This window comes from Globicephala melas, chromosome 5 (genome assembly GCF_963455315.2).
Source record: "Globicephala melas chromosome 5, mGloMel1.2, whole genome shotgun sequence".
Classification (NCBI taxonomy): Eukaryota; Metazoa; Chordata; class Mammalia; order Artiodactyla; family Delphinidae; genus Globicephala; species Globicephala melas.
The window spans coordinates 71120888-71133549 of NC_083318.1; positions in this window are offsets into that span (position 1 = coordinate 71120888).

Consider the following 12662-nt stretch of genomic DNA (forward strand, 5'->3'; position numbering starts at 1 on the left):
CACATATTTAATGCAAACACATATCGGGTACCTTCATTCTGTCCCTGAAACATGCCAAGCTTGTTCTCATCTCAAGGTCTTTGCGTTACTGTCGTTCTGTTGAGAATGCTCTTCCCCTGGATGTTTACATGGCTACCACCTTCCCCTTATAGAGATCTCAACTGGAATGCCACCCCACCCGCATGTCCAGTCATCGTATCCTGTTTTCTCTTCCTAGTAGTATTTACTAGTGTATGATTCTATAATCAACTAAAATCAACTTATTTATGCGTTTAAAAAATAAACACGTAAGTGCAATCTATGCAGTAGCATCCCCAGAGCCTAGAACAATGCCCCAGATAACTTGTTGACTACCTAGCCTAATATGGATGGGTGCAAGAGATTTTAGAACATGAATAATTGGCCCTAACAGGTTCATTGAAAAGTGTATTTGATCAAAAATGGATCTTCTTGAGGACAGAAATGTCAAATAGAGGCATCTTTTACAGTGTATTGACCTAAGAAATACTTGTGGACAAAATGATGTGGTCTTTTTTATATTTGCTTCAAATTATTCCAGGGAAAAAAAGGATTGACAAAAATCCTGATAATTGCTCCTGGGGACATGAAGGTGCACTGTGCTAGGCTCTCTACTTTTAAGTAATTTTGAAAATTTTCCAAACAATTTTTAAATGAAAAAGTAAAATGAATTTAGCAAAGGGGGAAGAAAAGGTCTTCTTCTGGACCACTTTTGAGATTTTTCTGTGTCTATGGTGGACAACTAGTAATATCTGCTTCTTTCTAGGCTAAAGTCATCTAAGTTATACTCTGTAATTCTGGGGACCTCACTGGTCATTTAATCATGTGTTAGAGCAGATTTAACCTTGTTTCCTAAGTACAGTCCTGGCTTTGTCTGTAGCTTGTACCAGCTTTGGTCCCTCTAGTCATGGAGTTAGGTTGGATCCTTCGAGGTGGGACTTTGGTTCAGCCTACCCACTTCTTCTAAAGGATGCACACCTTCCCACCTGCTTATCCCTACACCTCTACCGAAGTAGTGTGTGTGCTAGGTAAGAAGGAGGATGAGACTGTAGATGAGGGAGAACACCTTGAGGGAGAAAAACAAGGTAGCACATGGCACCAGGGGGTAAGAAGAGAGGGTAGGCCTGAGAAAGGGGAAAAAAGGCGAAGTGGAAAGGCCTCAGAAATAACTTGGACCGACTTTGATATTCAGTCCAGGGTCAGCTTTGCCCAGAATTGGTCTGAAAAGATGCAGTTCCTAACTTATCTTCATGAGAAACCTTGCGTGAAAGTGGGGAAGGAGGCTGGAGAGGACACTTTTTGTCCTGGGACATGAGCTTTTTACCAGACAAGGAACACAGGGAAGCAGAGCATAGATTTCTCCTTCAATTCTAAGAACGTTGTAATCTCTGTGGCCCAGTGACCACACCGCCTTTCACCTTTCACCTACTCCAGGAAGCCAGGTCATGGTACAAGCCAAGCTCTACCCTGCGTGCTAAATAAATGTTATTTGGAAGTGGTCTGATCAAGTCTGGCCACACATGCATGTAGCTTCCAGCAGTGATCCTTCAGCTTTGGTGTGCAAAGGGATTTGTTAAAAATGCTGGCCAGTCCTCCCTCAGAGGTTCCGATTCATTAGATTGGATGTGGGGTCCAGGTGTCCACATCTTAACCCAGCACCACCAGTGATTCTGGCAAAGGGGATTCGTGGATCACTCTTTTATAAAATTGGCTTTTAGAAAATAATAGTAATAGTTACCGGTTACTAAATGTTCGCTATGAGCTAGGCATTGTGCTAATAGCTTATGTGTATTGTCTTTCTTAATCCTCGCAACAGCTCACCAGCTAGTCTGGTACTGTCATTAGATGAGGACTTAGACTCAGAGGTCAGCTGTAATTTGTAAGTGGTGAATCCTGGACTTAAGTCCAACATCTCTGATTTCAAAGCCCCTGCTCTTTCATCAGACTGGGAATTCTCTGTAGATTCCCTGATACCTTGCTACTCAAAGTGTGGTCCTTGGAGAACATATCTCCTGGGAACTTGTTGGAAATGGAGGATCTCAGGTCCCGCCCCAGACCCTGGGAATCAGAATCTGTACTTTAACAAGATCTCCAGGTGATGTCTATACACAAAAGTTTGAGAAGTGCTATTCTCATTTATTTTATTTATTCATTTGTACCCCATCTCATGCCAAAATAAATTAGAGGCATGGTTTCCTATTACATAGATCATGGAAAGACCTTATATCTAGGCAATGTGATTCATATTGGTTTATGAGGTTTAATTCATCCATTCAACTAGATTTGGCTGAACCAGTTTTATTATTCTCACCCAGACTATTACAATTATCTCCTATTAGATTTATCTGCCTCCAGTCTCTCCCATCATTTATCCATTTTTGCAAACAAGTTTTTTTTCATAGCAGTGGAATATCTTATTGAAACGAAATGTTGCTGAAAGACCTACAATAATAAGATAAAGGTGCAGCTGCTTTAGTTGAAATGTGTTTTGTGTGTGTGTTGGGGGGTGGGAGGGGGGGTCCAGGCTCTGTCTTCTAACCTGCCGCCCCCACCCGCAGTTCCCTCAGCGGTTCTTCCTACCTTTGCGCTCTTTGCTGGTCTTTGATAGCCTCCGTTGGGCCCTATCTCATCCTTTTACATTTGTCTGTGAGTTGCAGAGATCTCAGCTAACTCACCTTCGTACTCTCAGGGCCTGGAAAGCAGTGGGACAACAAGTTACATACTTCTTCCTTTCTTTTTTTTTTCTTTACTTGAAGTATAGTTGACTTACAATGTTGTGTTAGTTTCAGGTGCACAGCAAAGTGATTCGGATATATATTCTTTTTCATATTGTTTTCCATTATGGTTTATTACAGGATATTGAATATAGTTCCCTGTGCTATACAGTAGGTCCTTGTTGGATGTCTATTTTATATATAGTAGTGTGTATATTTTAATCCCAAACTCCTAATATATCCCTCCCTCCCCACTTTCCCCTTTGGTAACCATACATTTGTTTTCTATGTCTGTGAGTCTATTTCCATTTTGTAAATAAGTTCACTTGTATCATTTTTTTTAGATTCCACATATAAGTGATATCATATGACATTTTTCTTTCTCTGTCTGACTTGCTTCACTTAGTATGATAATCTCTAGGTCCATTCATGTTGCTGCAAATGGCATTATTTCATTTTTTATGGCTGAGTAATATTCCATTGTATCAATATATATGTCATATCTTCTTTATCCATTCATCTGTCGATGGACACTTAGGTTGCTTCCATGTCGTGGCAATTGTAAATAGTGCTGCTATGAACATTGGGGTATTTCTTCCTTTTTAAATGGAGCAAACCAAAGAAAGCTACCTTGTATTTTAGATCCCATTTTCTTTCCATTGTTCAAGGTGACACTTAGACATACTCCTTTGAGTAAAAATAAAATAGAACATGCTCCTCAGGGCTCTAACTTACCATAAAGATTTTTCAAGTTCTAGTTTTTCTTTATGAACAAGAATTATTTATGTTGATTCCCTAAAGAAGCAGCACCAATTTATCATCCCAAGCATTTTCCATATGCGTGAGCTGCACATCAGAAATTTCTGTCTTTGTGCTAAACCTAGCAGTACACAGAGCCAGGCTTTTTAAACAGTAATTCATTAGTTTGCAAATAGGAAGTGACAAGAGGCAATTGATCTGTTTCAATTTGTTCTGGCAGGGGATAGCTTTTATTTCTTTTCCCCATGGCCCCTTTTGATTTAGTATATGTATTTTCTAGAAAATTCTTGTCTTTTTTTTTTTTCAATTCAATGGGGAGCAAATTTTAGACTGTTTTAAATCACAGATGTAGACCTCTCAGTCTCAACCTCTACTTTCGTACTATAACTAAATATAGAAATTAGGCAATACCAGTGTCTCCCTCCCCTGCCTGGCTCCATCTCAGCATTCTGCGCAACCTTGTTTATTCTCTGTTTTCCCCTCCCCCCCAGAGATTTTAATTTTGTTAAAACATTTTTACTGCAGCTGTGACTCAAGCGCTCAGCTAGCTGCAGAAACACAACGTCATTTAATATTCCAGCCCACAGCCCAGACAGTTTCACATCAGGTCATCTGGAGCAGAGCTGTTGTGACAGCTTTATGACAATGATTGGCAACACCCTGCTGCGGAGATCAGACAGCCTGGAAACCCACTAGTGTGCTCTGCGCGTATTTCCATTTTCACACCAGACTGCAGATCACAGCCAATTTAACCAAAGTGAGTGTGGTCACAAGATGACGGTATTACAGTAAAGCCACACTCTTGATTCCCTCTGTCTTGGTTGGATAAGACACATCCATTCATTAACCCACAGCCCATTCATTCAGCTCTATTCAAAGTGGGCCTCTTTCAAGATGGGAACCACACAAAGGCATTGCTCAGGACACAAAACAGCACTAGCTTAGCTCCCGATGCTACAGACCTGTGTCTGCTGGAGAAGGTAGACTTCAAAAACACATTACGGGTGGGGGCGGCCATGATGGTAACCTGGGGAACCAAAGAAGATGGTACCCTACTCACAGGCAGACGAAAGTCACGTTACAGGGCCTCACAGAGGAAGTGAGGTTTGAAGTGAATTTTGAGGGATGAACTGGCTATTACCAGATGAAGAAAACGAGTAGATGTATTTCTGGCTACGGAAACGCATGCATAAAGATGAGAGACTGATGACGGCAGTGCCGTTAACTGAGGTCAAGAAGAGAGGACTGGGTTGGAGAGAATGAATTCTGCTTTATGCCATGTTTGCAGTATCTCTGATGGGTCTGGGGCTCAGAGGAGAGTTGGGGCTAGAAGTAGAGATTTGAGAGTCAGTCTCTACAGTTCAGAGCTAAAGGCAGGTGAATGAATGAAGTCATCTAAGAATGTGAGGAGTGAGAGGAAAAAAGAGCCCCTGACTGAATCCTAGGAACAGCAACATTTAAGGAGGTGACAAGGGACACACAAGATAGGCTGAAGAAGAATATAGATGGAGTACAAAAATAGAAGTGTGTGGTGGAGAGAAGGCACTGTTTTTACAGAAGCTGTCTCCCTCACTTTTTTTTTTTTATTTTATAAATTTATTTATTTATTTTTGGCTGCATTGGGTCTTCGTTGCTGCACTCGGGCTTTCTCTAGTTGTGGCGAGCGGGGGTTACTCTTCCTTGCGGTGCGTGGGCTTCTCATTGCGGTGGCTTCTCTTGTTGCAGAGCACGGCCTCTAGGTGTACAGGCTTCAGTAGCTGTGCAACACAGGCTCAGTAGTTGTGGCGCACGGGCTTAGTTGCTCCGCGGCATGTGGGAACTTCCTGTACCCAGGGCTCGAGCTCGTGTCCCCTGCATTAGCAGGCAGATTCTTAACCACTGCATCACTAGAGAAGCCCATCTCTCCCTCACTTTTACATCCCTAGTACCAGATGTTCACCCAGATATCCACTAAATGAATGATTTTACATATTATCCAGCTTAATCTTATCTAAAAATGAGAAAAGTAAAGCCGAAAGTTATGTAATTAAGATATTCTCTCTCTTGTTTTCATTTTTGCTATGATGTGTCTAGGTATGGATTTATTTCTATTTACCCTTTTCAGGACTCATTATGCTTCTTGAGTCTGGAATCATGTCTTTTTTCAAGTCTAGAAAATCTTTAACTATTACATTTTGAAATATTACTTCTTCTGCCCCCATCTCCAGCCTCCACAAGTCCTTCTGGAATGCCTGTTAGATGTACATGGAGGTTTTCCATTACTCTGTTGTGGACTTATCTGTGCCTTTAAAAGGATGTTTGTTATCTTTTATGCAGAGTATCTGGGTGTTTTTTGTAAAAGAAAGATTTTCAGCTAGCCGAATCAATCATATTATCAGAAAGTGGAGGTAGGTGCGACAATTGCTATAAGTCTGACTGCTAATTTACATCTGTTCCCAGTTCTCTGTCTTAGACTTCAGACCCAAAGTCCTTTTGCGTATTAGACTCCAACTGGATGATCCAAACATTCCTATACCCAACGTATTTAAAACCCGAGTCTCAAACTTGCTATTGAATAATTTGCCTGTGTTCTGTAGCTCAGTTAATGTTATTACCATCCACCCAGTCTTCCAAATTAAAACCTAATTTTGCTTTAAGTCATCTCTCTCCTTCACCACAATTGTATCTTTTCTCAATTTCCATGCTTATTTTCCAGGATAAGCTGCCATTATTTTCCATTGGCATTATCATAATAGCCTCCTAGCTTGACTCTCTCACTGTTCTTTATGCCTGTTCCTGTTCATTTACCCTAAGCTTCTGGAATTGTCTTTCTGAGTCTTGAATCTGGATATGTCATTTCCCTACATAGAAAGCTTAGCTGACTTACTGCTGTCCACAGAATAAAGTTCAAGATCTTTACATGGCAGTAAAGGTCTTAGATACTTTGCTACCCACATTTCCACATCTTATTTCCTGTCCTTGCCACTTTGTATACAATCTCTGTTCCTCTGAGGAAGTAATGTACCCATGACTTTGTTCAAGCTCTTCTTCTCTGGAATGTCCTTCCCTTCCTTCACAGATTGAAAGTCTAAGCACTCGTTGGTTAATGAGGCTTAGACTCCACAGCCAGAGTTTATCAGCACCATCTCTATTTGAACTTGAATATATACAGTTCATCACAATATACTTTGCATTACAGTTAGCTGTATACATAGATGGAGCAGCAAGGTCCTTGAGAATATGAAACAGATCATATATCCACCTCTATCATCCTACTGTCTCAAAAATTGTTGGGAGGGGCTTCCCTGGTGGCGCAGTGGTTGAGAGTCCTCCTGCCGATGCAGGGGACACGGGTTCGTGGCCCGGTCTGGGAAGATCCCACATGCGGCGGAGTGGCTGGGCCCGTGAGCCATGGCCGCCGAGCCTGTGCATCTGGATCCTGTGCTTCGCAACGGGAGAGGCCACAACAGTGAGAGGCCCACATACCGCAAAAAAAAAAAAAAAAAAAAAAAATTGTGTTGGGAGATCAATACACAGTTGTTGAATTGAGTTGTTATAATATAATATTACAGGGGCTTCCCTGGTGGCGCAATGGTTAAGAATCCACCTGCCAGTGCAGGGGACACGGGTTCAATCCCTGGTCTGGGAAGATCCCACATGCCGCAGAACAACTAAGCCCATACACCACAACTACTGAGCCTGCGCTCTAGAGCCTGTGAGCCACAACTACTGAGCCTGTGAGCCACAACTACTGAGCCCATGTGCCACAACTACTGAAGCCTGCACACATAGAGCCCTGCTCTGCAACAAGAGAAGCCACCACAATGAGAAGCCCACGCACTGCAAGGAAGAGTAGCTCCCACTCACCACAACTAGAGAAAGCCTACGTGCAGCAACGAAGACCCAACGCAGCCAAAAATAAATAAATCATTTTTAAAAATACAATATTACAAATTTGTAATTTGTAAATTTGAAATTTTCAGAATCCATGTCTACTAATTATAGACAATTCTAAAGGGTCTAGAGTAATAGAAGAACGCATATGCGTATATATATATATATATATACATACACACACACATATATACATATATGTGTCATATATATTCCAAAATATCAGATTTTTTGAAAAGTCACTTATATTTGATTAGTTGGGAGAGAGTCAAAACAAGTACAATAAAAATACTAGTACCAATTTTTAATCCCCTCGTCTCCAGCCCCATACGTCCTCTCAGCATGAGTTTGCAGACGCGGTGTGGGGGAAGCAGTGACCTTATCTACTCTCCCCCAATCAATATTCTAGACAAAGTAGGGCAATGGATAGTAACGGCATACTGGAAAGCAGCATCCAGGGGTACTAATTCTCAGATCTATTGGATGGCAAGACTGATTCAATATTGAGAGTAAGAAAAGAACGTATGAAATATAAAATTATTAACAGACCTCAGTCTTTTCTTAGGAAAGAGAAACGAGCATTCACTGTTATTCCACCAGCACATATCACTACTTACCAAGGTTAAATGAGTAAGAGGTTGTTTTCATGATTTGCTTCTTGCGTAAGGGGCAAGATGCTTTAAATTATTCCAAGAGAAATCAACTTTAAAGAATGTTTCAGAATAACACTTTCTAAATTCAAAAATGTTAATTTTTTATGGAGTGCTAGAAAAAATTTTTTTAAACCAAATTCAAACTAATTAGTGGTGTCTAATTTTAATAAAACTTAAATTTCACTTTTGCTATTTATTGTGTTGTCTGGTTAACAAGAGCTAATCTTTCCATTGGGAGCTTTTAAAAATATCACTGGAGTTTTTCATGTTTAGATCAAATAAATTCTCAGTTTAATATCCTGCTAGAGCTCTGTAAGATACTGTTTATTTCTTTTCAGTTTATCAGATGACAAATGCCTCCTGATACAAGCCTTTATGCCATACAAAGACTGCTATGTGAAGTCCCCAGGAAAGTCTTCTATGTATCAAAAACACGTTGAAATATTAGAACTTCAAGAAAGCAACAGACTTCTCACCTTTCAGGTTAGTTGACAGTGATAGGAAAGTTAAAGAATAGGTGAAAACAAGGATGGGACTGGTTAAAGAATGGAAGATTAGCAGAGAAAAGAAAAAGAAAACAGTCTAAACAATCTTCTCCTGTAAAGCAAACCCCTATTATTAAATCACTGAGGAGGTGAGTAGAATACTGAGGGCCCCTCTGGTACAGACTTTGCGATAACATGCAAAGGAGGAGGACCTGGATTAAATCAAATCTCAATTGATGCCTTCTGTAGGGACTAGGAAGTGTGCATTGAATCATGTGATTGGAGAGCAGAGCAGATGAGATAGTATTTTTACAAAGATGACTATTGGATGAGATCTGACGTGTTACCAGAGCCAGCAGGATGGGCTGGAAAAGTCATGGGAGGACACAAGGAATCAAAGCCTCAAACAATGTAGCAGAAGGAAGACGGATCAGCTTACATAACCAGGAAGGTGAGGAGTGTTGTTGGGAAGGACCAGAACAGGGACCCGGTGCTGCCTGCGTTTTCTCTCTTCACCTCTCATCTGCTTTATTTAGGATTTTATTTTTGGCTTTATTCTCCCAAGCTGGGTGGTTTTATAAAATGGAGCCATGGTTAGTATCAGTTTCTGGATTCACAACTTCCCAACTTCTTAACATGTGAAGAAAGGGCTTTCCCCTGTGACTTTCATTAAAAAAAAAAAAAAAAATCATAGGGAAGGACCCTAATTGACCTGAGTTGGATCAATTTCCACCTTCTGGACCAGTCACTAAAGTTAAGAGGTTGGTTCCTGGAGTCACATCATATACACACTTTAACATTTACAAATTCAAGTCTGAGAGTTAAATGGGGGGAAAATAAGAGAGAGGGGGTGGTTGTGTGTGGGTGACACTGCCGGCCACTGAGTACAGTGGATGTGAGCCTGGAGAAGAGAATCTGCTGTGCCCGAGGTCCCAGTGCTTGTCATGGCCTGAGAACCTGGAGCAAAGGCCCAGAGGGTCATTTCATATAACCTGACCCTGAAATGCAAGCCGGCTACTTCATCTGGTAGTCAGCTGAAGAAACAGCCATCTGTTCCAAAACTGGGGGGACATGTCACTGCAGCCTTCATGAAAAAAAAGTAGACTGTTATGGGTGTTTAAAGGATTTTCAAGGACAATTTTACCTGTAGTGAATTTCTCCTCACAAGCTGACATTAAAACCTACCCCCTGGGCTTCCCTGGTGGCGCAGTGGTTGAGAGTCCTCCTGCCGATGCGGGGGACAGGGGTTTGTGCCCTGGTCCGGGAAGATCCCACATGCCGCGGAACGGCTGGGCCCGTGAGCCATGGCCGCTGAGCCTGCGCGTCCGGAGCCTGTGCTCCGCAATGGGAGAGGCCGCAACAGTGAGAGGCCCACGTACCGCAAACAAACAAACAAAACCTCAAAAAACATAAAACCTACCCCCTGCCTAGGATTGCTCCAAACTCTATTAAGATGCATCTGGGGGCCCATCCCTCAACCAATCCCTGACAACTCAGAGGTGGGGTCCTTTAGGAAGGCAGTGGTTTCCATTTGGACTTTATGACAAGAGCTGTTGGACGTGCAATTCCCCCGCAAAGGAGGGTCTACCTTCCAGGAGAAGAGGGGAGGAGCACTGGGGAGCAAAACAATTGGGATCCACTACACTGGAGTGACTATGTGGCATAAGGGTTGAGTGTCTACAAACACCTTCCTCCACTTTGACATCTTGGAGTCCACCTCCCTCCTCTGGTCCTCACGGGGGCCTCCTTCATGGCTTCCTGGCCCTCTTTAGAGCCACTCTGTTAGCGTCTAATTAATATGCACTTCATTCCCAGACTACTGCCTGCTATAGTGTTTGTGTATGTCAATGGCTTCCTCCCGCTCTATGAGGCTGGAATTCAGCTACAGAACATGTTTAATTGGAAACTGCAGTGCTTCTCTCCACCTGGAACCAGGCCAAGTTCCTCAGCGGAGGAGGAGGGGCCTCGCTGTCTCCTCTTCATCAATCCCCAGGCAGCACCCCTAGCCTGAGACTAGCACCTCTCCTTTGTTCCCTGTGATTTGGAGGTTGCTTCCTAACCATGTGGAGCTCTTAGCCCCCAGAGGCCACTGCTCCGTTTCAGTTTTCTAATCATCCTCTTTCTCCAGGTAAGGTTGCCTGATGAAATATTTGGGACATCTTTATACCAAAAACTTTATTATTTATCTGATATTCAAATGTCACTGGGCAGCCTATATTTTTATTTGCTACATCTGGCAACTCTATCAGTAAGGCTTCCATAAATATGACCTCTGCCTGCCTGGTGCACCAGGCCACCCAGACATTCCTCAGCAGGTTTCAACGTGCCTACACGCACCAGGAGTGACAATCCAGGCTTAAAATATTCGGATTTTCATGCTGGTTACATAAATGTAGTACGAGTATCCCCCACTTTTCCAAAGTTCACTTTACACCACTTCACTTGTACGAAAGCCCTACCTATCAGTAGTACTTGTTTTCGCTAACCAAAAGAAATCCAAAGAGGATTTTCACTCTCAGGAGAAGAGAAAAGCGAAAATAGCGTGGGTTTTGCAGCAGCCATTATAGAGGCAGTGCGTGCCCCAAGCAGCGAGAGTGGCCCCGCCAGCTCCTTCCCGGGGAATGACACTCAGCATCTCAGCATCAGGCCGCCAGAGCTTTGAACTGTGTCAGCATCAGTGCTTTCTCTCCATTGACTTCGTACAACCGTTAGCAAGATGTGTCCTAAGGTAGGTGCTTCTTTGCTTTATGCCATTTTGGTTTATCAAAGGTTTCATAGGAAGCTCTGCTTTGGGAGAGTGGGGAAACCTTTAATGCAGGCCAACATTTTAAGTGTGGAATGCATTTTGGACACAGAAGATAGTCCCTGGTTATATCTGTCATTAGCTAGTTATGAAGTATGATTAACACTGTTAGAAATTGACATTTATCTGTAAAATAGGCTTAATTATATAAATCAGGCGTAATCACCCGGCCATGTTGCTTTTAGGTACAAACAAGCTGAGAGGAATATTCCTATCAACTCTCCCATTTGACAGCTTCTATTAAAAGAAAATCTTCCCGCTTCCTTTCAACAAAAGTGGCCAAATGTTATTGCAATTCAAGTTGCTTCAAGGAATTTAGAAAACCTATGTGTTTTATTACTTAAAACACAATAAATTACTATATACTCAATCTACTTGTTTGACAATTTCAGTTTCTTTGAGAGGGTGGTGCTGAGAGAAGAGATAAAGCAAGTATAAGAATGCAAAAATCATCCATCATCCAATATATTTTGAATACATTGGCCCAATCTTTTTGAATGCAAATATATAAATATTTTTAAAGAAACTGGGGCCAAACTGTACGTACATTCTGTTATATAATTTACTTTCTTCCTATCAGATTTTTAAGCTTTTTAATAGTGTATACTCTTCTATTATATGAATAAAGCATAATATATACTCAACCAATTGCATATTGCTGAATATTTAGGTTTTTCTAACTTTTTTTCTGTTGCCACAGTCTTATTTTAGCTTCCTGCATAGATTGTCTGCAATTCAGATGATTTCTCTAAGTCAGCAGAGTGAGCACCTAATGTTTCTGCCTGCCCAAAATCCATTTTTCCTCTGTCTGTTAACAGCACCCAATATTCTGTTGGGGAATCCCTGGCCCAAATCTGAGTTCATGTGTCTTGAGTGGGAATGAGACTACCCCCAAGTTCAAGGGAGAGCATTCCATCTTGTGGCTATAACAACTTTTTCAAGGATAGGCACAGTTCCCCTGCATGGGTCAAATTTATCCCAGGACTTTTTTTTTTTTTTTTTTCTTGCGGTACGCAGGCCTCTCACTGTTGTGGCCTCTCCCGTTGCGGAGCACAGGCTCCGGACATGCAGGCTCAGCGGCCATGGCTCACGGGCCCAGCCGCTCCGCGGCATGTGGGATCTTCCCGGACCGGGGCACGAACCCGTGTCCCCTGCATCAGCAGGCGGACTCTCAACCACTGCGCCACCAGGGAAGCCCTATCCCAGGACTTTTATGAAAATTATTGGGAAGTAAGCATTCTCATTCCATGGTTGGTTCTGAGCTGGTGGATATTTCTGGATTTGTCCAGCCCCCTAGGGAGAAAGGGAACATAAAAATGAAGATGACAGTGGAAAGCAGAGCTGAGAAATGGACAGA